General features: G+C 56.5%; 42 non-coding genes across 42 annotated transcripts in view; all 42 read right to left on the reverse strand.

Moving 5' to 3' along the window:
* Positions 1 to 47, reverse strand: part of PHYSODRAFT_t1623 — a 217-nt gene extending 170 nt beyond the window's left edge. The window contains exon 1 of the tRNA in view: positions 1 to 47. This exon is cut by the window's left edge and continues 170 nt beyond it. This is a non-coding gene — a tRNA (tRNA-Ser).
* Positions 48 to 385: 338 nt separating this feature from the next.
* On the reverse strand, positions 386 to 458 carry PHYSODRAFT_t1621. Its single transcript has one exon. It is a non-coding gene; the product is annotated as a tRNA-Val (tRNA).
* Positions 459 to 1,171: 713 nt separating this feature from the next.
* On the reverse strand, positions 1,172 to 1,252 carry PHYSODRAFT_t1620. The gene has a single exon. It is a non-coding gene; the product is annotated as a tRNA-Ser (tRNA).
* Positions 1,253 to 1,590: 338 nt separating this feature from the next.
* On the reverse strand, positions 1,591 to 1,663 carry PHYSODRAFT_t1619. The gene has a single exon. It is a non-coding gene; the product is annotated as a tRNA-Val (tRNA).
* A 713-nt stretch (positions 1,664 to 2,376) lies between these two features.
* PHYSODRAFT_t1618 lies at positions 2,377 to 2,457 on the reverse strand. The gene has a single exon. It is a non-coding gene; the product is annotated as a tRNA-Ser (tRNA).
* Positions 2,458 to 2,795: 338 nt separating this feature from the next.
* On the reverse strand, positions 2,796 to 2,868 carry PHYSODRAFT_t1617. The gene has a single exon. It is a non-coding gene; the product is annotated as a tRNA-Val (tRNA).
* Positions 2,869 to 3,581: 713 nt separating this feature from the next.
* Positions 3,582 to 3,662, reverse strand: PHYSODRAFT_t1616. Its single transcript has one exon. It is a non-coding gene; the product is annotated as a tRNA-Ser (tRNA).
* Positions 3,663 to 4,000: 338 nt separating this feature from the next.
* Positions 4,001 to 4,073, reverse strand: PHYSODRAFT_t1615. Its single transcript has one exon. It is a non-coding gene; the product is annotated as a tRNA-Val (tRNA).
* A 713-nt stretch (positions 4,074 to 4,786) lies between these two features.
* Positions 4,787 to 4,867, reverse strand: PHYSODRAFT_t1614. The gene has a single exon. It is a non-coding gene; the product is annotated as a tRNA-Ser (tRNA).
* A 337-nt stretch (positions 4,868 to 5,204) lies between these two features.
* On the reverse strand, positions 5,205 to 5,277 carry PHYSODRAFT_t1613. The gene has a single exon. It is a non-coding gene; the product is annotated as a tRNA-Val (tRNA).
* Positions 5,278 to 5,990: 713 nt separating this feature from the next.
* On the reverse strand, positions 5,991 to 6,071 carry PHYSODRAFT_t1612. Its single transcript has one exon. It is a non-coding gene; the product is annotated as a tRNA-Ser (tRNA).
* Positions 6,072 to 6,409: 338 nt separating this feature from the next.
* Positions 6,410 to 6,482, reverse strand: PHYSODRAFT_t1611. Its single transcript has one exon. It is a non-coding gene; the product is annotated as a tRNA-Val (tRNA).
* A 713-nt stretch (positions 6,483 to 7,195) lies between these two features.
* Positions 7,196 to 7,276, reverse strand: PHYSODRAFT_t1610. Its single transcript has one exon. It is a non-coding gene; the product is annotated as a tRNA-Ser (tRNA).
* Positions 7,277 to 7,614: 338 nt separating this feature from the next.
* Positions 7,615 to 7,687, reverse strand: PHYSODRAFT_t1609. The gene has a single exon. It is a non-coding gene; the product is annotated as a tRNA-Val (tRNA).
* A 713-nt stretch (positions 7,688 to 8,400) lies between these two features.
* Positions 8,401 to 8,481, reverse strand: PHYSODRAFT_t1608. Its single transcript has one exon. It is a non-coding gene; the product is annotated as a tRNA-Ser (tRNA).
* A 338-nt stretch (positions 8,482 to 8,819) lies between these two features.
* Positions 8,820 to 8,892, reverse strand: PHYSODRAFT_t1607. Its single transcript has one exon. It is a non-coding gene; the product is annotated as a tRNA-Val (tRNA).
* A 702-nt stretch (positions 8,893 to 9,594) lies between these two features.
* On the reverse strand, positions 9,595 to 9,675 carry PHYSODRAFT_t1606. Its single transcript has one exon. It is a non-coding gene; the product is annotated as a tRNA-Ser (tRNA).
* Positions 9,676 to 10,013: 338 nt separating this feature from the next.
* Positions 10,014 to 10,086, reverse strand: PHYSODRAFT_t1605. Its single transcript has one exon. It is a non-coding gene; the product is annotated as a tRNA-Val (tRNA).
* A 713-nt stretch (positions 10,087 to 10,799) lies between these two features.
* PHYSODRAFT_t1604 lies at positions 10,800 to 10,880 on the reverse strand. Its single transcript has one exon. It is a non-coding gene; the product is annotated as a tRNA-Ser (tRNA).
* A 338-nt stretch (positions 10,881 to 11,218) lies between these two features.
* On the reverse strand, positions 11,219 to 11,291 carry PHYSODRAFT_t1603. Its single transcript has one exon. It is a non-coding gene; the product is annotated as a tRNA-Val (tRNA).
* Positions 11,292 to 12,004: 713 nt separating this feature from the next.
* On the reverse strand, positions 12,005 to 12,085 carry PHYSODRAFT_t1602. The gene has a single exon. It is a non-coding gene; the product is annotated as a tRNA-Ser (tRNA).
* A 338-nt stretch (positions 12,086 to 12,423) lies between these two features.
* Positions 12,424 to 12,496, reverse strand: PHYSODRAFT_t1601. Its single transcript has one exon. It is a non-coding gene; the product is annotated as a tRNA-Val (tRNA).
* Positions 12,497 to 13,209: 713 nt separating this feature from the next.
* On the reverse strand, positions 13,210 to 13,290 carry PHYSODRAFT_t1600. The gene has a single exon. It is a non-coding gene; the product is annotated as a tRNA-Ser (tRNA).
* Positions 13,291 to 13,628: 338 nt separating this feature from the next.
* On the reverse strand, positions 13,629 to 13,701 carry PHYSODRAFT_t1599. The gene has a single exon. It is a non-coding gene; the product is annotated as a tRNA-Val (tRNA).
* A 702-nt stretch (positions 13,702 to 14,403) lies between these two features.
* On the reverse strand, positions 14,404 to 14,484 carry PHYSODRAFT_t1598. Its single transcript has one exon. It is a non-coding gene; the product is annotated as a tRNA-Ser (tRNA).
* Positions 14,485 to 14,822: 338 nt separating this feature from the next.
* On the reverse strand, positions 14,823 to 14,895 carry PHYSODRAFT_t1597. Its single transcript has one exon. It is a non-coding gene; the product is annotated as a tRNA-Val (tRNA).
* Positions 14,896 to 15,608: 713 nt separating this feature from the next.
* On the reverse strand, positions 15,609 to 15,689 carry PHYSODRAFT_t1596. Its single transcript has one exon. It is a non-coding gene; the product is annotated as a tRNA-Ser (tRNA).
* Positions 15,690 to 16,027: 338 nt separating this feature from the next.
* Positions 16,028 to 16,100, reverse strand: PHYSODRAFT_t1595. The gene has a single exon. It is a non-coding gene; the product is annotated as a tRNA-Val (tRNA).
* Positions 16,101 to 16,813: 713 nt separating this feature from the next.
* On the reverse strand, positions 16,814 to 16,894 carry PHYSODRAFT_t1594. The gene has a single exon. It is a non-coding gene; the product is annotated as a tRNA-Ser (tRNA).
* Positions 16,895 to 17,232: 338 nt separating this feature from the next.
* Positions 17,233 to 17,305, reverse strand: PHYSODRAFT_t1593. The gene has a single exon. It is a non-coding gene; the product is annotated as a tRNA-Val (tRNA).
* Positions 17,306 to 18,018: 713 nt separating this feature from the next.
* Positions 18,019 to 18,099, reverse strand: PHYSODRAFT_t1592. Its single transcript has one exon. It is a non-coding gene; the product is annotated as a tRNA-Ser (tRNA).
* Positions 18,100 to 18,437: 338 nt separating this feature from the next.
* On the reverse strand, positions 18,438 to 18,510 carry PHYSODRAFT_t1591. The gene has a single exon. It is a non-coding gene; the product is annotated as a tRNA-Val (tRNA).
* Positions 18,511 to 19,223: 713 nt separating this feature from the next.
* On the reverse strand, positions 19,224 to 19,304 carry PHYSODRAFT_t1590. Its single transcript has one exon. It is a non-coding gene; the product is annotated as a tRNA-Ser (tRNA).
* Positions 19,305 to 19,642: 338 nt separating this feature from the next.
* Positions 19,643 to 19,715, reverse strand: PHYSODRAFT_t1589. Its single transcript has one exon. It is a non-coding gene; the product is annotated as a tRNA-Val (tRNA).
* Positions 19,716 to 20,428: 713 nt separating this feature from the next.
* Positions 20,429 to 20,509, reverse strand: PHYSODRAFT_t1588. Its single transcript has one exon. It is a non-coding gene; the product is annotated as a tRNA-Ser (tRNA).
* A 338-nt stretch (positions 20,510 to 20,847) lies between these two features.
* On the reverse strand, positions 20,848 to 20,920 carry PHYSODRAFT_t1587. Its single transcript has one exon. It is a non-coding gene; the product is annotated as a tRNA-Val (tRNA).
* A 713-nt stretch (positions 20,921 to 21,633) lies between these two features.
* On the reverse strand, positions 21,634 to 21,714 carry PHYSODRAFT_t1586. Its single transcript has one exon. It is a non-coding gene; the product is annotated as a tRNA-Ser (tRNA).
* Positions 21,715 to 22,052: 338 nt separating this feature from the next.
* On the reverse strand, positions 22,053 to 22,125 carry PHYSODRAFT_t1585. Its single transcript has one exon. It is a non-coding gene; the product is annotated as a tRNA-Val (tRNA).
* A 713-nt stretch (positions 22,126 to 22,838) lies between these two features.
* Positions 22,839 to 22,919, reverse strand: PHYSODRAFT_t1584. The gene has a single exon. It is a non-coding gene; the product is annotated as a tRNA-Ser (tRNA).
* A 338-nt stretch (positions 22,920 to 23,257) lies between these two features.
* Positions 23,258 to 23,330, reverse strand: PHYSODRAFT_t1583. The gene has a single exon. It is a non-coding gene; the product is annotated as a tRNA-Val (tRNA).
* Positions 23,331 to 24,043: 713 nt separating this feature from the next.
* PHYSODRAFT_t1582 lies at positions 24,044 to 24,124 on the reverse strand. The gene has a single exon. It is a non-coding gene; the product is annotated as a tRNA-Ser (tRNA).
* A 338-nt stretch (positions 24,125 to 24,462) lies between these two features.
* On the reverse strand, positions 24,463 to 24,535 carry PHYSODRAFT_t1581. Its single transcript has one exon. It is a non-coding gene; the product is annotated as a tRNA-Val (tRNA).
* Positions 24,536 to 24,593: the final 58 nt, after the last annotated feature.

Consider the following 24,593-nt stretch of genomic DNA (forward strand, 5'->3'; position numbering starts at 1 on the left):
CCCAATAGATTTCTAGTCTATCGCCTTAACCACTCGGCCAAGCTGTCGTTAAAATTCGACACAAATCCAAACCCTCATCACATTCACCGCAAACACACGTACGCCAACGCACATCCATGCTAACCGCACCACAACCTCCTGCCTACCATTGCCTACCCTTACCGTCGCTGTCAGCGCCTACCTACACACGCAACAACCACCACTCACCTCTCTCACCGACCGCGATACTCGTATCGCGATGTCTCCGGGGCTGCACGTGGCTCGTTCGCTATAGAAGCTACTAGCGGCTTGGACACGGATGTGCTGCGCACTGAACTATGGTTACAGCATGCGCTGCTGGCCCAGGGGCCACGAACGAGCGGTTGTAAAGAAAAAGGCAATAAGATATCGGAGGAGGGGATCGAACCCTCGATCTTGAGCGTGTTAAGCTCACGTCCTAACCACTAGACGACACCGACACTCGAACGATCACACAACCCTCAAACCGTCCCATTTTATCACACAATTATCACGCCGCACGCACGCACAAAACGACCTATACCGCCAACTTCCAGCGTCGACTGGACACCATATCGCACTCGCATCGCCCACAGACCACCACGCATGCTTCAAGACGATCGCAGGACCCAAAACATCTCGCGACTTGACCCCTCCATCTACGGTACTCAGCAGCGCTCGGTTGGATCCTCCTCGCAATCAGCCGGTCGCGGCGGTAGTGTACACGCCACCTACCTATCGAGGAGCCAAACGGGTCATCTCTTTCTGCGCACGGGTTGCTTCGGCATCATGGCATCATGTGCCCAAACCACACTGTGTCGCCGGCCTTTTGGCCCAGCCCAACACCTCGAGGCACACTGCCACGATCGTGCCTGCTGTGCCGTGCCAGCAGCGGTCAGTCCCATTGCCTGACCTACCTGCGGACAGCGCAGTTGGTTTCGAGCCTGGCGGGGTTTGGAAATCATCCGTTGAGAAATGGTCGCTTACGAAGCGGACGGGCGTGTGGGAACGATGGTTGTAGCGCAATCTATGCCGGGCGTGTACAAGTATCCATTGTGCTGTCGAGTCGCGTGTGATGAGCAGACGTGGTGGCTGGGTGCGTGGCGTCACAGGAAGGCGCGGGAAGGCCACAACGAGGCGAGATGGACTCGGGTTGAATCACATAAAATGGGTCCGACAGCTGTGAGATTTGAACTCACGCGGGTTACCCCAATAGATTTCTAGTCTATCGCCTTAACCACTCGGCCAAGCTGTCGTTAAAATTTGACACAAATCCAAACCCTCACCACATTCACCGCAAACACACGTACGCCAACGCACATCCATGCTAACCGCACCACAACCTCCTGCCTACCATTGCCTACCCTTACCGTCGCTGTCAGCGCCTACCTACACACGCAACAACCACCACTCACCTCTCTCACCGACCGCGATACTCGTATCGCGATGTCTCCGGGGCTGCACGTGGCTCGTTCGCTATAGAAGCTACTAGCGGCTTGGACACGGATGTGCTGCGCACTGAGCTATGGTTACAGCATGCGCTGCTGGTCCAGGGGCCACGAACGAGCGGTTGTAAAGAAAAAGTCAATAAGATATCGGAGGAGGGGATCGAACCCTCGATCTTGAGCGTGTTAAGCTCACGTCCTAACCACTAGACGACACCGACACTCGAACGATCACACAACCCTCAAACCGTCCCATTTTATCACACAATTATCACGCCGCACGCACGCACAAAACGACCTATACCGCCAACTTCCAGCGTCGACTGGACACCATATCGCACTCGCATCGCCCACAGACCACCACGCATGCTTCAAGACGATCGCAGGACCCAAAACATCTCGCGACTTGACCCCTCCATCTACGGTACTCAGCAGCGCTCGGTTGGATCCTCCTCGCAATCAGCCGGTCGCGGCGGTAGTGTACACGCCACCTACCTATCGAGGAGCCAAACGGGTCATCTCTTTCTGCGCACGGGTTGCTTCGGCATCATGGCATCATGTGCCCAAACCACACTGTGTCGCCGGCCTTTTGGCCCAGCCCAACACCTCGAGGCACACTGCCACGATCGTGCCTGCTGTGCCGTGCCAGCAGCGGTCAGTCCCATTGCCTGACCTACCTGCGGACAGCGCAGTTGGTTTCGAGCCTGGCGGGGTTTGGAAATCATCCGTTGAGAAATGGTCGCTTACGAAGCGGACGGGCGTGTGGGAACGATGGTTGTAGCGCAATCTATGGCGGGCGTGTACAAGTATCCATTGTGCTGTCGAGTCGCGTGTGATGAGCAGACGTGGTGGCTGGGTGCGTGGCGTCACAGGAAGGCGCGGGAAGGCCACAACGAGGCGAGATGGACTCGGGTTGAATCACATAAAATGGGTCCGACAGCTGTGAGATTTGAACTCACGCGGGTTACCCCAATAGATTTCTAGTCTATCGCCTTAACCACTCGGCCAAGCTGTCGTTAAAATTCGACACAAATCCAAACCCTCATCACATTCACCGCAAACACACGTACGCCAACGCACATCCATGCTAACCGCACCACAACCTCCTGCCTACCATTGCCTACCCTTACCGTCGCTGTCAGCGCCTACCTACACACGCAACAACCACCACTCACCTCTCTCACCGACCGCGATACTCGTATCGCGATGTCTCCGGGGCTGCACGTGGCTCGTTCGCTATAGAAGCTACTAGCGGCTTGGACACGGATGTGCTGCGCACTGAGCTATGGTTACAGCATGCGCTGCTGGCCCAGGGGCCACGAACGAGCGGTTGTAAAGAAAAAGGCAATAAGATATCGGAGGAGGGGATCGAACCCTCGATCTTGAGCGTGTTAAGCTCACGTCCTAACCACTAGACGACACCGACACTCGAACGATCACACAACCCTCAAACCGTGCCATTTTATCACACAATTATCACGCCGCACGCACGCACAAAACGACCTATACCGCCAACTTCCAGCGTCGACTGGACACCATATCGCACTCGCATCGCCCACAGACCACCACGCATGCTTCAAGACGATCGCAGGACCCAAAACATCTCGCGACTTGACCCCTCCATCTACGGTACTCAGCAGCGCTCGGTTGGATCCTCCTCGCAATCAGCCGGTCGCGGCGGTAGTGTACACGCCACCTACCTATCGAGGAGCCAAACGGGTCATCTCTTTCTGCGCACGGGTTGCTTCGGCATCATGGCATCATGTGCCCAAACCACACTGTGTCGCCGGCCTTTTGGCCCAGCCCAACACCTCGAGGCACACTGCCACGATCGTGCCTGCTGTGCCGTGCCAGCAGCGGTCAGTCCCATTGCCTGACCTACCTGCGGACAGCGCAGTTGGTTTCGAGCCTGGCGGGGTTTGGAAATCATCCGTTGAGAAATGGTCGCTTACGAAGCGGACGGGCGTGTGGGAACGATGGTTGTAGCGCAATCTATGGCGGGCGTGTACAAGTATCCATTGTGCTGTCGAGTCGCGTGTGATGAGCAGACGTGGTGGCTGGGTGCGTGGCGTCACAGGAAGGCGCGGGAAGGCCACAACGAGGCGAGATGGACTCGGGTTGAATCACATAAAATGGGTCCGACAGCTGTGAGATTTGAACTCACGCGGGTTACCCCAATAGATTTCTAGTCTATCGCCTTAACCACTCGGCCAAGCTGTCGTTAAAATTTGACACAAATCCAAACCCTCACCATATTCACCGCAAACACACGTACGCCAACGCACATCCATGCTAACCGCACCACAACCTCCTGCCTACCATTGCCTACCCTTACCGTCGCTGTCAGCGCCTACCTACACACGCAACAACCACCACTCACCTCTCTCACCGACCGCGATACTCGTATCGCGATGTCTCCGGGGCTGCACGTGGCTCGTTCGCTATAGAAGCTACTAGCGGCTTGGACACGGATGTGCTGCGCACTGAGCTATGGTTACAGCATGCGCTGCTGGCCCAGGGGCCACGAACGAGCGGTTGTAAAGAAAAAGGCAATAAGATATCGGAGGAGGGGATCGAACCCTCGATCTTGAGCGTGTTAAGCTCACGTCCTAACCACTAGACGACACCGACACTCGAACGATCACACAACCCTCAAACCGTCCCATTTTACCACACAATTATCACGCCGCACGCACGCACAAAACGACCTATACCGCCAACTTCCAGCGTCGACTGGACACCATATCGCACTCGCATCGCCCACAGACCACCACGCATGCTTCAAGACGATCGCAGGACCCAAAACATCTCGCGACTTGACCCCTCCATCTACGGTACTCAGCAGCGCTCGGTTGGATCCTCCTCGCAATCAGCCGGTCGCGGCGGTAGTGTACACGCCACCTACCTATCGAGGAGCCAAACGGGTCATCTCTTTCTGCGCACGGGTTGCTTCGGCATCATGGCATCATGTGCCCAAACCACACTGTGTCGCCGGCCTTTTGGCCCAGCCCAACACCTCGAGGCACACTGCCACGATCGTGCCTGCTGTGCCGTGCCAGCAGCGGTCAGTCCCATTGCCTGACCTACCTGCGGACAGCGCAGTTGGTTTCGAGCCTGGCGGGGTTTGGAAATCATCCGTTGAGAAATGGTCGCTTACGAAGCGGACGGGCGTGTGGGAACGATGGTTGTAGCGCAATCTATGGCGGGCGTGTACAAGTATCCATTGTGCTGTCGAGTCGCGTGTGATGAGCAGACGTGGTGGCTGGGTGCGTGGCGTCACAGGAAGGCGCGGGAAGGCCACAACGAGGCGAGATGGACTCGGGTTGAATCACATAAAATGGGTCCGACAGCTGTGAGATTTGAACTCACGCGGGTTACCCCAATAGATTTCTAGTCTATCGCCTTAACCACTCGGCCAAGCTGTCGTTAAAATTTGACACAAATCCAAACCCTCACCACATTCACCGCAAACACACGTACGCCAACGCACATCCATGCTAACCGCACCACAACCTCCTGCCTACCATTGCCTACCCTTACCGTCGCTGTCAGCGCCTACCTACACACGCAACAACCACCACTCACCTCTCTCACCGACCGCGATACTCGTATCGCGATGTCTCCGGGGCTGCACGTGGCTCGTTCGCTATAGAAGCTACTAGCGGCTTGGACACGGATGTGCTGCGCACTGAGCTATGGTTACAGCATGCGCTGCTGGTCCAGGGGCCACGAACGAGCGGTTGTAAAGAAAAGGCAATAAGATATCGGAGGAGGGGATCGAACCCTCGATCTTGAGCGTGTTAAGCTCACGTTCTAACCACTAGACGACACCGACACTCGAACGATCACACAACCCTCAAACCGTCCCATTTTATCACACAATTATCACGCCGCACGCACGCACAAAACGACCTATACCGCCAACTTCCAGCGTCGACTGGACACCATATCGCACTCGCATCGCCCACAGACCACCACGCATGCTTCAAGACGATCGCAGGACCCAAAACATCTCGCGACTTGACCCCTCCATCTACGGTACTCAGCAGCGCTCGGTTGGATCCTCCTCGCAATCAGCCGGTCGCGGCGGTAGTGTACACGCCACCTACCTATCGAGGAGCCAAACGGGTCATCTCTTTCTGCGCACGGGTTGCTTCGGCATCATGGCATCATGTGCCCAAACCACACTGTGTCGCCGGCCTTTTGGCCCAGCCCAACACCTCGAGGCACACTGCCACGATCGTGCCTGCTGTGCCGTGCCAGCAGCGGTCAGTCCCATTGCCTGACCTACCTGCGGACAGCGCAGTTGGTTTCGAGCCTGGCGGGGTTTGGAAATCATCCGTTGAGAAATGGTCGCTTACGAAGCGGACGGGCGTGTGGGAACGATGGTTGTAGCGCAATCTATGGCGGGCGTGTACAAGTATCCATTGTGCTGTCGAGTCGCGTGTGATGAGCAGACGTGGTGGCTGGGTGCGTGGCGTCACAGGAAGGCGCGGGAAGGCCACAACGAGGCGAGATGGACTCGGGTTGAATCACATAAAATGGGTCCGACAGCTGTGAGATTTGAACTCACGCGGGTTACCCCAATAGATTTCTAGTCTATCGCCTTAACCACTCGGCCAAGCTGTCGTTAAAATTCGACACAAATCCAAACCCTCATCACATTCACCGCAAACACACGTACGCCAACGCACATCCATGCTAACCGCACCACAACCTCCTGCCTACCATTGCCTACCCTTACCGTCGCTGTCAGCGCCTACCTACACACGCAACAACCACCACTCACCTCTCTCACCGACCGCGATACTCGTATCGCGATGTCTCCGGGGCTGCACGTGGCTCGTTCGCTATAGAAGCTACTAGCGGCTTGGACACGGATGTGCTGCGCACTGAGCTATGGTTACAGCATGCGCTGCTGGTCCAGGGGCCACGAACGAGCGGTTGTAAAGAAAAAGGCAATAAGATATCGGAGGAGGGGATCGAACCCTCGATCTTGAGCGTGTTAAGCTCACGTCCTAACCACTAGACGACACCGACACTCGAACGATCACACAACCCTCAAACCGTCCCATTTTATCACACAATTATCACGCCGCACGCACGCACAAAACGACCTATACCGCCAACTTCCAGCGTCGACTGGACACCATATCGCACTCGCATCGCCCACAGATCACCACGCATGCTTCAAGACGATCGCAGGACCCAAAACATCTCGCGACTTGACCCCTCCATCTACGGTACTCAGCAGCGCTCGGTTGGATCCTCCTCGCAATCAGCCGGTCGCGGCGGTAGTGTACACGCCACCTACCTATCGAGGAGCCAAACGGGTCATCTCTTTCTGCGCACGGGTTGCTTCGGCATCATGGCATCATGTGCCCAAACCACACTGTGTCGCCGGCCTTTTGGCCCAGCCCAACACCTCGAGGCACACTGCCACGATCGTGCCTGCTGTGCCGTGCCAGCAGCGGTCAGTCCCATTGCCTGACCTACCTGCGGACAGCGCAGTTGGTTTCGAGCCTGGCGGGGTTTGGAAATCATCCGTTGAGAAATGGTCGCTTACGAAGCGGACGGGCGTGTGGGAACGATGGTTGTAGCGCAATCTATGGCGGGCGTGTACAAGTATCCATTGTGCTGTCGAGTCGCGTGTGATGAGCAGACGTGGTGGCTGGGTGCGTGGCGTCACAGGAAGGCGCGGGAAGGCCACAACGAGGCGAGATGGACTCGGGTTGAATCACATAAAATGGGTCCGACAGCTGTGAGATTTGAACTCACGCGGGTTACCCCAATAGATTTCTAGTCTATCGCCTTAACCACTCGGCCAAGCTGTCGTTAAAATTCGACACAAATCCAAACCCTCACCACATTCACCGCAAACACACGTACGCCAACGCACATCCATGCTAACCGCACCACAACCTCCTGCCTACCATTGCCTACCCTTACCGTCGCTGTCAGCGCCTACCTACACACGCAACAACCACCACTCACCTCTCTCACCGACCGCGATACTCGTATCGCGATGTCTCCGGGGCTGCACGTGGCTCGTTCGCTATAGAAGCTACTAGCGGCTTGGACACGGATGTGCTGCGCACTGAGCTATGGTTACAGCATGCGCTGCTGGCCCAGGGGCCACGAACGAGCGGTTGTAAAGAAAAAGGCAATAAGATATCGGAGGAGGGGATCGAACCCTCGATCTTGAGCGTGTTAAGCTCACGTCCTAACCACTAGACGACACCGACACTCGAACGATCACACAACCCTCAAACCGTCCCATTTTACCACACAATTATCACGCCGCACGCACGCACAAAACGACCTATACCGCCAACTTCCAGCGTCGACTGGACACCATATCGCACTCGCATCGCCCACAGACCACCACGCATGCTTCAAGACGATCGCAGGACCCAAAACATCTCGCGACTTGACCCCTCCATCTACGGTACTCAGCAGCGCTCGGTTGGATCCTCCTCGCAATCAGCCGGTCGCGGCGGTAGTGTACACGCCACCTACCTATCGAGGAGCCAAACGGGTCATCTCTTTCTGCGCACGGGTTGCTTCGGCATCATGGCATCATGTGCCCAAACCACACTGTGTCGCCGGCCTTTTGGCCCAGCCCAACACCTCGAGGCACACTGCCACGATCGTGCCTGCTGTGCCGTGCCAGCAGCGGTCAGTCCCATTGCCTGACCTACCTGCGGACAGCGCAGTTGGTTTCGAGCCTGGCGGGGTTTGGAAATCATCCGTTGAGAAATGGTCGCTTACGAAGCGGACGGGCGTGTGGGAACGATGGTTGTAGCGCAATCTATGCCGGGCGTGTACAAGTATCCATTGTGCTGTCGAGTCGCGTGTGATGAGCAGACGTGGTGGCTGGGTGCGTGGCGTCACAGGAAGGCGCGGGAAGGCCACAACGAGGCGAGATGGACTCGGGTTGAATCACATAAAATGGGTCCGACAGCTGTGAGATTTGAACTCACGCGGGTTACCCCAATAGATTTCTAGTCTATCGCCTCAACCACTCGGCCAAGCTGTCGTTAAAATTCGACACAAATCCAAACCCTCACCACATTCACCGCAAACACACGTACGCCAACGCACATCCATGCTAACCGCACCACAACCTCCTGCCTACCATTGCCTACCCTTACCGTCGCTGTCAGCGCCTACCTACACACGCAACAACCACCACTCACCTCTCTCACCGACCGCGATACTCGTATCGCGATGTCTCCGGGGCTGCACGTGGCTCGTTCGCTATAGAAGCTACTAGCGGCTTGGACACGGATGTGCTGCGCACTGAGCTATGGTTACAGCATGCGCTGCTGGCCCAGGGGCCACGAACGAGCGGTTGTAAAGAAAAAGGCAATAAGATATCGGAGGAGGGGATCGAACCCTCGATCTTGAGCGTGTTAAGCTCACGTCCTAACCACTAGACGACACCGACACTCGAACGATCACACAACCCTCAAACCGTCCCATTTTACCACACAATTATCACGCCGCACGCACGCACAAAACGACCTATACCGCCAACTTCCAGCGTCGACTGGACACCATATCGCACTCGCATCGCCCACAGACCACCACGCATGCTTCAAGACGATCGCAGGACCCAAAACATCTCGCGACTTGACCCCTCCATCTACGGTACTCAGCAGCGCTCGGTTGGATCCTCCTCGCAATCAGCCGGTCGCGGCGGTAGTGTACCTATCGAGGAGCCAAACGGGTCATCTCTTTCTGCGCACGGGTTGCTTCGGCATCATGGCATCATGTGCCCAAACCACACTGTGTCGCCGGCCTTTTGGCCCAGCCCAACACCTCGAGGCACACTGCCACGATCGTGCCTGCTGTGCCGTGCCAGCAGCGGTCAGTCCCATTGCCTGACCTACCTGCGGACAGCGCAGTTGGTTTCGAGCCTGGCGGGGTTTGGAAATCATCCGTTGAGAAATGGTCGCTTACGAAGCGGACGGGCGTGTGGGAACGATGGTTGTAGCGCAATCTATGGCGGGTGTGTACAAGTATCCATTGTGCTGTCGAGTCGCGTGTGATGAGCAGACGTGGTGGCTGGGTGCGTGGCGTCACAGGAAGGCGCGGGAAGGCCACAACGAGGCGAGATGGACTCGGGTTGAATCACATAAAATGGGTCCGACAGCTGTGAGATTTGAACTCACGCGGGTTACCCCAATAGATTTCTAGTCTATCGCCTTAACCACTCGGCCAAGCTGTCGTTAAAATTCGACACAAATCCAAACCCTCACCACATTCACCGCAAACACACGTACGCCAACGCACATCCATGCTAACCGCACCACAACCTCCTGCCTACCATTGCCTACCCTTACCGTCGCTGTCAGCGCCTACCTACACACGCAACAACCACCACTCACCTCTCTCACCGACCGCGATACTCGTATCGCGATGTCTCCGGGGCTGCACGTGGCTCGTTCGCTATAGAAGCTACTAGCGGCTTGGACACGGATGTGCTGCGCACTGAGTTATGGTTACAGCATGCGCTGCTGGTCCAGGGGCCACGAACGAGCGGTTGTAAAGAAAAAGGCAATAAGATATCGGAGGAGGGGATCGAACCCTCGATCTTGAGCGTGTTAAGCTCACGTCCTAACCACTAGACGACACCGACACTCGAACGATCACACAACCCTCAAACCGTCCCATTTTATCACACAATTATCACGCCGCACGCACGCACAAAACGACCTATACCGCCAACTTCCAGCGTCGACTGGACACCATATCGCACTCGCATCGCCCACAGACCACCACGCATGCTTCAAGACGATCGCAGGACCCAAAACATCTCGCGACTTGACCCCTCCATCTACGGTACTCAGCAGCGCTCGGTTGGATCCTCCTCGCAATCAGCCGGTCGCGGCGGTAGTGTACACGCCACCTACCTATCGAGGAGCCAAACGGGTCATCTCTTTCTGCGCACGGGTTGCTTCGGCATCATGGCATCATGTGCCCAAACCACACTGTGTCGCCGGCCTTTTGGCCCAGCCCAACACCTCGAGGCACACTGCCACGATCGTGCCTGCTGTGCCGTGCCAGCAGCGGTCAGTCCCATTGCCTGACCTACCTGCGGACAGCGCAGTTGGTTTCGAGCCTGGCGGGGTTTGGAAATCATCCGTTGAGAAATGGTCGCTTACGAAGCGGACGGGCGTGTGGGAACGATGGTTGTAGCGCAATCTATGGCGGGTGTGTACAAGTATCCATTGTGCTGTCGAGTCGCGTGTGATGAGCAGACGTGGTGGCTGGGTGCGTGGCGTCACAGGAAGGCGCGGGAAGGCCACAACGAGGCGAGATGGACTCGGGTTGAATCACATAAAATGGGTCCGACAGCTGTGAGATTTGAACTCACGCGGGTTACCCCAATAGATTTCTAGTCTATCGCCTTAACCACTCGGCCAAGCTGTCGTTAAAATTTGACACAAATCCAAACCCTCACCACATTCACCGCAAACACACGTACGCCAACGCACATCCATGCTAACCGCACCACAACCTCCTGCCTACCATTGCCTACCCTTACCGTCGCTGTCAGCGCCTACCTACACACGCAACAACCACCACTCACCTCTCTCACCGACCGCGATACTCGTATCGCGATGTCTCCGGGGCTGCACGTGGCTCGTTCGCTATAGAAGCTACTAGCGGCTTGGACACGGATGTGCTGCGCACTGAGCTATGGTTACAGCATGCGCTGCTGGCCCAGGGGCCACGAACGAGCGGTTGTAAAGAAAAAGGCAATAAGATATCGGAGGAGGGGATCGAACCCTCGATCTTGAGCGTGTTAAGCTCACGTCCTAACCACTAGACGACACCGACACTCGAACGATCACACAACCCTCAAACCGTCCCATTTTATCACACAATTATCACGCCGCACGCACGCACAAAACGACCTATACCGCCAACTTCCAGCGTCGACTGGACACCATATCGCACTCGCATCGCCCACAGATCACCACGCATGCTTCAAGACGATCGCAGGACCCAAAACATCTCGCGACTTGACCCCTCCATCTACGGTACTCAGCAGCGCTCGGTTGGATCCTCCTCGCAATCAGCCGGTCGCGGCGGTAGTGTACACGCCACCTACCTATCGAGGAGCCAAACGGGTCATCTCTTTCTGCGCACGGGTTGCTTCGGCATCATGGCATCATGTGCCCAAACCACACTGTGTCGCCGGCCTTTTGGCCCAGCCCAACACCTCGAGGCACACTGCCACGATCGTGCCTGCTGTGCCGTGCCAGCAGCGGTCAGTCCCATTGCCTGACCTACCTGCGGACAGCGCAGTTGGTTTCGAGCCTGGCGGGGTTTGGAAATCATCCGTTGAGAAATGGTCGCTTACGAAGCGGACGGGCGTGTGGGAACGATGGTTGTAGCGCAATCTATGGCGGGTGTGTACAAGTATCCATTGTGCTGTCGAGTCGCGTGTGATGAGCAGACGTGGTGGCTGGGTGCGTGGCGTCACAGGAAGGCGCGGGAAGGCCACAACGAGGCGAGATGGACTCGGGTTGAATCACATAAAATGGGTCCGACAGCTGTGAGATTTGAACTCACGCGGGTTACCCCAATAGATTTCTAGTCTATCGCCTTAACCACTCGGCCAAGCTGTCGTTAAAATTCGACACAAATCCAAACCCTCACCACATTCACCGCAAACACACGTACGCCAACGCACATCCATGCTAACCGCACCACAACCTCCTGCCTACCATTGCCTACCCTTACCGTCGCTGTCAGCGCCTACCTACACACGCAACAACCACCACTCACCTCTCTCACCGACCGCGATACTCGTATCGCGATGTCTCCGGGGCTGCACGTGGCTCGTTCGCTATAGAAGCTACTAGCGGCTTGGACACGGATGTGCTGCGCACTGAGCTATGGTTACAGCATGCGCTGCTGGTCCAGGGGCCACGAACGAGCGGTTGTAATGAAAAAGGCAATAAGATATCGGAGGAGGGGATCGAACCCTCGATCTTGAGCGTGTTAAGCTCACGTCCTAACCACTAGACGACACCGACACTCGAACGATCACACAACCCTCAAACCGTCCCATTTTACCACACAATTATCACGCCGCACGCACGCACAAAACGACCTATACCGCCAACTTCCAGCGTCGACTGGACACCATATCGCACTCGCATCGCCCACAGACCACCACGCATGCTTCAAGACGATCGCAGGACCCAAAACATCTCGCGACTTGACCCCTCCATCTACGGTACTCAGCAGCGCTCGGTTGGATCCTCCTCGCAATCAGCCGGTCGCGGCGGTAGTGTACACGCCACCTACCTATCGAGGAGCCAAACGGGTCATCTCTTTCTGCGCACGGGTTGCTTCGGCATCATGGCATCATGTGCCCAAACCACACTGTGTCGCCGGCCTTTTGGCCCAGCCCAACACCTCGAGGCACACTGCCACGATCGTGCCTGCTGTGCCGTGCCAGCAGCGGTCAGTCCCATTGCCTGACCTACCTGCGGACAGCGCAGTTGGTTTCGAGCCTGGCGGGGTTTGGAAATCATCCGTTGAGAAATGGTCGCTTACGAAGCGGACGGGCGTGTGGGAACGATGGTTGTAGCGCAATCTATGGCGGGCGTGTACAAGTATCCATTGTGCTGTCGAGTCGCGTGTGATGAGCAGACGTGGTGGCTGGGTGCGTGGCGTCACAGGAAGGCGCGGGAAGGCCACAACGAGGCGAGATGGACTCGGGTTGAATCACATAAAATGGGTCCGACAGCTGTGAGATTTGAACTCACGCGGGTTACCCCAATAGATTTCTAGTCTATCGCCTTAACCACTCGGCCAAGCTGTCGTTAAAATTCGACACAAATCCAAACCCTCACCACATTCACCGCAAACACACGTACGCCAACGCACATCCATGCTAACCGCACCACAACCTCCTGCCTACCATTGCCTACCCTTACCGTCGCTGTCAGCGCCTACCTACACACGCAACAACCACCACTCACCTCTCTCACCGACCGCGATACTCGTATCGCGATGTCTCCGGGGCTGCACGTGGCTCGTTCGCTATAGAAGCTACTAGCGGCTTGGACACGGATGTGCTGCGCACTGAGCTATGGTTACAGCATGCGCTGCTGGCCCAGGGGCCACGAACGAGCGGTTGTAAAGAAAAAGGCAATAAGATATCGGAGGAGGGGATCGAACCCTCGATCTTGAGCGTGTTAAGCTCACGTCCTAACCACTAGACGACACCGACACTCGAACGATCACACAACCCTCAAACCGTCCCATTTTATCACACAATTATCACGCCGCACGCACGCACAAAACGACCTATACCGCCAACTTCCAGCGTCGACTGGACACCATATCGCACTCGCATCGCCCACAGATCACCACGCATGCTTCAAGACGATCGCAGGACCCAAAACATCTCGCGACTTGACCCCTCCATATACGGTATTCAGCAGCGCTCGGTTGGATCCTCCTCGCAATCAGCCGGTCGCGGCGGTAGTGTACCTATCGAGGAGCCAAACGGGTCATCTCTTTCTGCGCACGGGTTGCTTCGGCATCATGGCATCATGTGCCCAAACCACACTGTGTCGCCGGCCTTTTGGCCCAGCCCAACACCTCGAGGCACACTGCCACGATCGTGCCTGCTGTGCCGTGCCAGCAGCGGTCAGTCCCATTGCCTGACCTACCTGCGGACAGCGCAGTTGGTTTCGAGCCTGGCGGGGTTTGGAAATCATCCGTTGAGAAATGGTCGCTTACGAAGCGGACGGGCGTGTGGGAACGATGGTTGTAGCGCAATCTATGGCGGGTGTGTACAAGTATCCATTGTGCTGTCGAGTCGCGTGTGATGAGCAGACGTGGTGGCTGGGTGCGTGGCGTCACAGGAAGGCGCGGGAAGGCCACAACGAGGCGAGATGGACTCGGGTTGAATCACATAAAATGGGTCCGACAGCTGTGAGATTTGAACTCACGCGGGTTACCCCAATAGATTTCTAGTCTATCGCCTTAACCACTCGGCCAAGCTGTCGTTAAAATTTGACACAAATCCAAACCCTCACCACATTCACCGCAAACACACGTACGCCAACGCACATCCATGCTAACCGCACCACAACTTCCTGCCTACCATTGCCTACCCTTACCGTCGCTGTCAGCGCCTACCTACACACGCAACAACCACCACTCGCCTCTCTCACCGACCGCGATACTCGTATCGCGATGTCTCCGGGGCTGCACGTGGCTCGTTCGCTATAGAAGCTACTAGCGGCTTGGACACGGATGTGCTGCGCACTGAGCTATGGTTACAGCATGCGCTGCTGGCCCAGGGGCCACGAACGAGCGGTTGTAAAGAAAAAGGCAATAAGATATCGGAGGAGGGGATCGAACCCTCGATCTTGAGCGTGTTAAGCTCACGTCCTAACCACTAGACGACACCGACACTCGAACGATCACACAACCCTCAAACCGTCCCATTTTACCACACAATTATCACGCCGCACGCACGCACAAAACGACCTATACCGCCAACTTCCAGCGTCGACTGGACACCATATCGCACTCGCATCGCCCACAGACCACCACGCATGCTTCAAGACGATCGCAGGACCCAAAACATCTCGCGACTTGACCCCTCCATCTACGGTACTCAGCAGCGCTCGGTTGGATCCTCCTCGCAATCAGCCGGTCGCGGCGGTAGTGTACACGCCACCTACCTATCGAGGAGCCAAACGGGTCATCTCTTTCTGCGCACGGGTTGCTTCGGCATCATGGCATCATGTGCCCAAACCACACTGTGTCGCCGGCCTTTTGGCCCAGCCCAACACCTCGAGGCACACTGCCACGATCGTGCCTGCTGTGCCGTGCCAGCAGCGGTCAGTCCCATTGCCTGACCTACCTGCGGACAGCGCAGTTGGTTTCGAGCCTGGCGGGGTTTGGAAATCATCCGTTGAGAAATGGTCGCTTACGAAGCGGACGGGCGTGTGGGAACGATGGTTGTAGCGCAATCTATGGCGGGCGTGTACAAGTATCCATTGTGCTGTCGAGTCGCGTGTGATGAGCAGACGTGGTGGCTGGGTGCGTGGCGTCACAGGAAGGCGCGGGAAGGCCACAACGAGGCGAGATGGACTCGGGTTGAATCACATAAAATGGGTCCGACAGCTGTGAGATTTGAACTCACGCGGGTTACCCCAATAGATTTCTAGTCTATCGCCTTAACCACTCGGCCAAGCTGTCGTTAAAATTTGACACAAATCCAAACCCTCACCACATTCACCGCAAACACACGTACGCCAACGCACATCCATGCTAACCGCACCACAACCTCCTGCCTACCATTGCCTACCCTTACCGTCGCTGTCAGCGCCTACCTACACACGCAACAACCACCACTCACCTCTCTCACCGACCGCGATACTCGTATCGCGATGTCTCCGGGGCTGCACGTGGCTCGTTCGCTATAGAAGCTACTAGCGGCTTGGACACGGATGTGCTGCGCACTGAGGTATGGTTACAGCATGCGCTGCTGGTCCAGGGGCCACGAACGAGTGGTTGTAAAGAAAAAGGCAATAAGATATCGGAGGAGGGGATCGAACCCTCGATCTTGAGCGTGTTAAGCTCACGTCCTAACCACTAGACGACACCGACACTCGAACGATCACACAACCCTCAAACCGTCCCATTTTACCACACAATTATCACGCCGCACGCACGCACAAAACGACCTATACCGCCAACTTCCAGCGTCGACTGGACACCATATCGCACTCGCATCGCCCACAGACCACCACGCATGCTTCAAGACGATCGCAGGACCCAAAACATCTCGCGACTTGACCCCTCCATCTACGGTACTCAGCAGCGCTCGGTTGGATCCTCCTCGCAATCAGCCGGTCGCGGCGGTAGTGTACACGCCACCTACCTATCGAGGAGCCAAACGGGTCATCTCTTTCTGCGCACGGGTTGCTTCGGCATCATGGCATCATGTGCCCAAACCACACTGTGTCGCCGGCCTTTTGGCCCAGCCCAACACCTCGAGGCACACTGCCACGATCGTGCCTGCTGTGCCGTGCCAGCAGCGGTCAGTCCCATTGCCTGACCTACCTGCGGACAGCGCAGTTGGTTTCGAGCCTGGCGGGGTTTGGAAATCATCCGTTGAGAAATGGTCGCTTACGAAGCGGACGGGCGTGTGGGAACGATGGTTGTAGCGCAATCTATGGCGGGCGTGTACAAGTATCCATTGTGCTGTCGAGTCGCGTGTGATGAGCAGACGTGGTGGCTGGGTGCGTGGCGTCACAGGAAGGCGCGGGAAGGCCACAACGAGGCGAGATGGACTCGGGTTGAATCACATAAAATGGGTCCGACAGCTGTGAGATTTGAACTCACGTGGGTTACCCCAATAGATTTCTAGTCTATCGCCTTAACCACTCGGCCAAGCTGTCGTTAAAATTTGACACAAATCCAAACCCTCACCACATTCACCGCAAACACACGTACGCCAACGCACATCCATGCTAACCGCACCACAACCTCCTGCCTACCATTGCCTACCCTTACCGTCGCTGTCAGCGCCTACCTACACACGCAACAACCACCACTCACCTCTCTCACCGAGCGCGATACTCGTATCGCGATGTCTCCGGGGCTGCACGTGGCTCGTTCGCTATAGAAGCTACTAGCGGCTTGGACACGGATGTGCTGCGCACTGAGCTATGGTTACAGCATGCGCTGCTGGTCCAGGGGCCACGAACGAGCGGTTGTAAAGAAAAAGTCAATAAGATATCGGAGGAGGGGATCGAACCCTCGATCTTGAGCGTGTTAAGCTCACGTCCTAACCACTAGACGACACCGACACTCGAACGATCACACAACCCTCAAACCGTCCCATTTTATCACACAATTATCACGCCGCACGCACGCACAAAACGACCTATACCGCCAACTTCCAGCGTCGACTGGACACCATATTGCACTCGCATCGCCCACAGACCACCACGCATGCTTCAAGACGATCGCAGGACCCAAAACATCTCGCGACTTGACCCCTCCATCTACGGTACTCAGCAGCGCTCGGTTGGATCCTCCTCGCAATCAGCCGGTCGCGGCGGTAGTGTACACGCCACCTACCTATCGAGGAGCCAAACGGGTCATCTCTTTCTGCGCACGGGTTGCTTCGGCATCATGGCATCATGTGCCCAAACCACACTGTGTCGCCGGCCTTTTGGCCCAGCCCAACACCTCGAGGCACACTGCCACGATCGTGCCTGCTGTGCCGTGCCAGCAGCGGTCAGTCCCATTGCCTGACCTACCTGCGGACAGCGCAGTTGGTTTCGAGCCTGGCGGGGTTTGGAAATCATCCGTTGAGAAATGGTCGCTTACGAAGCGGACGGGCGTGTGGGAACGATGGTTGTAGCGCAATCTATGGCGGGCGTGTACAAGTATCCATTGTGCTGTCGAGTCGCGTGTGATGAGCAGACGTGGTGGCTGGGTGCGTGGCGTCACAGGAAGGCGCGGGAAGGCCACAACGAGGCGAGATGGACTCGGGTTGAATCACATAAAATGGGTCCGACAGCTGTGAGATTTGAACTCACGCGGGTTACCCCAATAGATTTCTAGTCTATCGCCTTAACCACTCGGCCAAGCTGTCGTTAAAATTCGACACAAATCCAAACCCTCACCACATTCACCGCAAACACACGTACGCCAACGCACATCCATGCTAACCGCACCACAACCTCCTGCCTACCATTGCCTACCCTTACCGTCGCTGTCAGCGCCTACCTACACACGCAACAACCACCACTCACCTCTCTCACCGACCGCGATACTCGTATCGCGATGTCTCCGGGGCTGCACGTGGCTCGTTCGCTATAGAAGCTACTAGCGGCTTGGACACGGATGTGCTGCGCACTGAGCTATGGTTACAGCATGCGCTGCTGGTCCAGGGGCCACGAACGAGCGGTTGTAAAGAAAAAGGCAATAAGATATCGGAGGAGGGGATCGAACCCTCGATCTTGAGCGTGTTAAGCTCACGTTCTAACCACTAGACGACACCGACACTCGAACGATCACACAACCCTCAAACCGTCCCATTTTATCACACAATTATCACGCCGCACGCACGCACAAAACGACCTATACCGCCAACTTCCAGCGTCGACTGGACACCATATCGCACTCGCATCGCCCACAGACCACCACGCATGCTTCAAGACGATCGCAGGACCCAAAACATCTCGCGACTTGACCCCTCCATCTACGGTACTCAGCAGCGCTCGGTTGGATCCTCCTCGCAATCAGCCGGTCGCGGCGGTAGTGTACACGCCACCTACCTATCGAGGAGCCAAACGGGTCATCTCTTTCTGCGCACGGGTTGCTTCGGCATCATGGCATCATGTGCCCAAACCACACTGTGTCGCCGGCCTTTTGGCCCAGCCCAACACCTCGAGGCACACTGCCACGATCGTGCCTGCTGTGCCGTGCCAGCAGCGGTCAGTCCCATTGCCTGACCTACCTGCGGACAGCGCAGTTGGTTTCGAGCCTGGCGGGGTTTGGAAATCATCCGTTGAGAAATGGTCGCTTACGAAGCGGACGGGCGTGTGGGAACGATGGTTGTAGCGCAATCTATGGCGGGCGTGTACAAGTATCCATTGTGCTGTCGAGTCGCGTGTGATGAGCAGACGTGGTGGCTGGGTGCGTGGCGTCACAGGAAGGCGCGGGAAGGCCACAACGAGGCGAGATGGACTCGGGTTGAATCACATAAAATGGGTCCGACAGCTGTGAGATTTGAACTCACGCGGGTTACCCCAATAGATTTCTAGTCTATCGCCTTAACCACTCGGCCAAGCTGTCGTTAAAATTCGACACAAATCCAAACCCTCACCACATTCACCGCAAACACACGTACGCCAACGCACATCCATGCTAACCGCACCACAACCTCCTGCCTACCATTGCCTACCCTTACCGTCGCTGTCAGCGCCTACCTACACACGCAACAACCACCACTCACCTCTCTCACCGACCGCGATACTCGTATCGCGATGTCTCCGGGGCTGCACGTGGCTCGTTCGCTATAGAAGCTACTAGCGGCTTGGACACGGATGTGCTGCGCACTGAGCTATGGTTACAGCATGCGCTGCTGGCCCAGGGGCCACGAACGAGCGGTTGTAAAGAAAAAGGCAATAAGATATCGGAGGAGGGGATCGAACCCTCGATCTTGAGCGTGTTAAGCTCACGTCCTAACCACTAGACGACACCGACACTCGAACGATCACACAACCCTCAAACCGTCCCATTTTACCACACAATTATCACGCCGCACGCACGCACAAAACGACCTATACCGCCAACTTCCAGCGTCGACTGGACACCATATCGCACTCGCATCGCCCACAGACCACCACGCATGCTTCAAGACGATCGCAGGACCCAAAACATCTCGCGACTTGACCCCTCCATCTACGGTACTCAGCAGCGCTCGGTTGGATCCTCCTCGCAATCAGCCGGTCGCGGCGGTAGTGTACACGCCACCTACCTATCGAGGAGCCAAACGGGTCATCTCTTTCTGCGCACGGGTTGCTTCGGCATCATGGCATCATGTGCCCAAACCACACTGTGTCGCCGGCCTTTTGGCCCAGCCCAACACCTCGAGGCACACTGCCACGATCGTGCCTGCTGTGCCGTGCCAGCAGCGGTCAGTCCCATTGCCTGACCTACCTGCGGACAGCGCAGTTGGTTTCGAGCCTGGCGGGGTTTGGAAATCATCCGTTGAGAAATGGTCGCTTACGAAGCGGACGGGCGTGTGGGAACGATGGTTGTAGCGCAATCTATGGCGGGCGTGTACAAGTATCCATTGTGCTGTCGAGTCGCGTGTGATGAGCAGACGTGGTGGCTGGGTGCGTGGCGTCACAGGAAGGCGCGGGAAGGCCACAACGAGGCGAGATGGACTCGGGTTGAATCACATAAAATGGGTCCGACAGCTGTGAGATTTGAACTCACGTGGGTTACCCCAATAGATTTCTAGTCTATCGCCTTAACCACTCGGCCAAGCTGTCGTTAAAATTTGACACAAATCCAAACCCTCACCACATTCACCGCAAACACACGTACGCCAACGCACATCCATGCTAACCGCACCACAACCTCCTGCCTACCATTGCCTACCCTTACCGTCGCTGTCAGCGCCTACCTACACACGCAACAACCACCACTCACCTCTCTCACCGACCGCGATACTCGTATCGCGATGTCTCCGGGGCTGCACGTGGCTCGTTCGCTATAGAAGCTACTAGCGGCTTGGACACGGATGTGCTGCGCACTGAGCTATGGTTACAGCATGCGCTGCTGGTCCAGGGGCCACGAACGAGCGGTTGTAAAGAAAAAGTCAATAAGATATCGGAGGAGGGGATCGAACCCTCGATCTTGAGCGTGTTAAGCTCACGTCCTAACCACTAGACGACACCGACACTCGAACGATCACACAACCCTCAAACCGTCCCATTTTATCACACAATTATCACGCCGCACGCACGCACAAAACGACCTATACCGCCAACTTCCAGCGTCGACTGGACACCATATCGCACTCGCATCGCCCACAGACCACCACGCATGCTTCAAGACGATCGCAGGACCCAAAACATCTCGCGACTTGACCCCTCCATCTACGGTACTCAGCAGCGCTCGGTTGGATCCTCCTCGCAATCAGCCGGTCGCGGCGGTAGTGTACACGCCACCTACCTATCGAGGAGCCAAACGGGTCATCTCTTTCTGCGCACGGGTTGCTTCGGCATCATGGCATCATGTGCCCAAACCACACTGTGTCGCCGGCCTTTTGGCCCAGCCCAACACCTCGAGGCACACTGCCACGATCGTGCCTGCTGTGCCGTGCCAGCAGCGGTCAGTCCCATTGCCTGACCTACCTGCGGACAGCGCAGTTGGTTTCGAGCCTGGCGGGGTTTGGAAATCATCCGTTGAGAAATGGTCGCTTACGAAGCGGACGGGCGTGTGGGAACGATGGTTGTAGCGCAATCTATGGCGGGCGTGTACAAGTATCCATTGTGCTGTCGAGTCGCGTGTGATGAGCAGACGTGGTGGCTGGGTGCGTGGCGTCACAGGAAGGCGCGGGAAGGCCACAACGAGGCGAGATGGACTCGGGTTGAATCACATAAAATGGGTCCGACAGCTGTGAGATTTGAACTCACGCGGGTTACCCCAATAGATTTCTAGTCTATCGCCTTAACCACTCGGCCAAGCTGTCGTTAAAATTTGACACAAATCCAAACCCTCACCATATTCACCGCAAACACACGTACGCCAACGCACATCCATGCTAACCGCACCACAACCTCCTGCCTACCATTGCCTACCCTTACCGTCGCTGTCAGCGCCTACCTACACACGCAACAACCACCACTCACCTCTCTCACCGACCGCGATACTCGTATCGCGATGTCTCCGGGGCTGCACGTGGCTCGTTCGCTATAGAAGCTACTAGCGGCTTGGACACGGATGTGCTGCGCACTGAGCTATGGTTACAGCATGCGCTGCTGGTCCAGGGGCCACGAACGAGCGGTTGTAAAGAAAAAGGCAATAAGATATCGGAGGAGGGGATCGAACCCTCGATCTTGAGCGTGTTAAGCTCACGTCCTAACCACTAGACGACACCGACACTCGAACGATCACACAACCCTCAAACCGTCCCATTTTATCACACAATTATCACGCCGCACGCACGCACAAAACGACCTATACCGCCAACTTCCAGCGTCGACTGGACACCATATCGCACTCGCATCGCCCACAGACCACCACGCATGCTTCAAGACGATCGCAGGACCCAAAACATCTCGCGACTTGACCCCTCCATCTACGGTACTCAGCAGCGCTCGGTTGGATCCTCCTCGCAATCAGCCGGTCGCGGCGGTAGTGTACACGCCACCTACCTATCGAGGAGCCAAACGGGTCATCTCTTTCTGCGCACGGGTTGCTTCGGCATCATGGCATCATGTGCCCAAACCACACTGTGTCGCCGGCCTTTTGGCCCAGCCCAACACCTCGAGGCACACTGCCACGATCGTGCCTGCTGTGCCGTGCCAGCAGCGGTCAGTCCCATTGCCTGACCTACCTGCGGACAGCGCAGTTGGTTTCGAGCCTGGCGGGGTTTGGAAATCATCCGTTGAGAAATGGTCGCTTACGAAGCGGACGGGCGTGTGGGAACGATGGTTGTAGCGCAATCTATGCCGGGTGTGTACAAGTATCCATTGTGCTGTCGAGTCGCGTGTGATGAGCAGACGTGGTGGCTGGGTGCGTGGCGTCACAGGAAGGCGCGGGAAGGCCACAACGAGGCGAGATGGACTCGGGTTGAATCACATAAAATGGGTCCGACAGCTGTGAGATTTGAACTCACGCGGGTTACCCCAATAGATTTCTAGTCTATCGCCTTAACCACTCGGCCAAGCTGTCGTTAAAATTCGACACAAATCCAAACCCTCACCACATTCACCGCAAACACACGTACGCCAACGCACATCCATGCTAACCGCACCACAACCTCCTGCCTACCATTGCCTACCCTTACCGTCGCTGTCAGCGCCTACCTACACACGCAACAACCACCACTCACCTCTCTCACCGACCGCGATACTCGTATCGCGATGTCTCCGGGGCTGCACGTGGCTCGTTCGCTATAGAAGCTACTAGCGGCTTGGACACGGATGTGCTGCGCACTGAGCTATGGTTACAGCATGCGCTGCTGGCCCAGGGGCCACGAACGAGCGGTTGTAAAGAAAAAGGCAATAAGATATCGGAGGAGGGGATCGAACCCTCGATCTTGAGCGTGTTAAGCTCACGTCCTAACCACTAGACGACACCGACACTCGAACGATCACACAACCCTCAAACCGTCCCATTTTATCACACAATTATCACGCCGCACGCACGCACAAAACGACCTATACCGCCAACTTCCAGCGTCGACTGGACACCATATCGCACTCGCATCGCCCACAGATCACCACGCATGCTTCAAGACGATCGCAGGACCCAAAACATCTCGCGACTTGACCCCTCCATCTACGGTACTCAGCAGCGCTCGGTTGGATCCTCCTCGCAATCAGCCGGTCGCGGCGGTAGTGTACACGCCACCTACCTATCGAGGAGCCAAACGGGTCATCTCTTTCTGCGCACGGGTTGCTTCGGCATCATGGCATCATGTGCCCAAACCACACTGTGTCGCCGGCCTTTTGGCCCAGCCCAACACCTCGAGGCACACTGCCACGATCGTGCCTGCTGTGCCGTGCCAGCAGCGGTCAGTCCCATTGCCTGACCTACCTGCGGACAGCGCAGTTGGTTTCGAGCCTGGCGGGGTTTGGAAATCATCCGTTGAGAAATGGTCGCTTACGAAGCGGACGGGCGTGTGGGAACGATGGTTGTAGCGCAATCTATGGCGGGCGTGTACAAGTATCCATTGTGCTGTCGAGTCGCGTGTGATGAGCAGACGTGGTGGCTGGGTGCGTGGCGTCACAGGAAGGCGCGGGAAGGCCACAACGAGGCGAGATGGACTCGGGTTGAATCACATAAAATGGGTCCGACAGCTGTGAGATTTGAACTCACGCGGGTTACCCCAATAGATTTCTAGTCTATCGCCTTAACCACTCGGCCAAGCTGTCGTTAAAATTCGACACAAATCCAAACCCTCAGCACATTCACCGCAAACACACGTACGCCAACGCACATCCATGCTAACCGCACCACAACCTCCTGCCTACCATTGCCTACCCTTACCGTCGCTGTCAGCGCCTACCTACACACGCAACAACCACCACTCACCTCTCTCACCGACCGCGATACTCGTATCGCGATGTCTCCGGGGCTGCACGTGGCTCGTTCGCTATAGAAGCTACTAGCGGCTTGGACACGGATGTGCTGCGCACTGAGCTATGGTTACAGCATGCGCTGCTGGCCCAGGGGCCACGAACGAGCGGTTGTAAAGAAAAAGGCAATAAGATATCGGAGGAGGGGATCGAACCCTCGATCTTGAGCGTGTTAAGCTCACGTCCTAACCACTAGACGACACCGACACTCGAACGATCACACAACCCTCAAACCGTCCCATTTATCACACAATATCACGCCGCA

The sequence above is a fragment of the Phytophthora sojae genome (genome assembly GCF_000149755.1).
Source record: "Phytophthora sojae unplaced genomic scaffold PHYSOscaffold_20, whole genome shotgun sequence".
Classification (NCBI taxonomy): domain Eukaryota; phylum Oomycota; class Peronosporomycetes; order Peronosporales; family Peronosporaceae; genus Phytophthora; species Phytophthora sojae.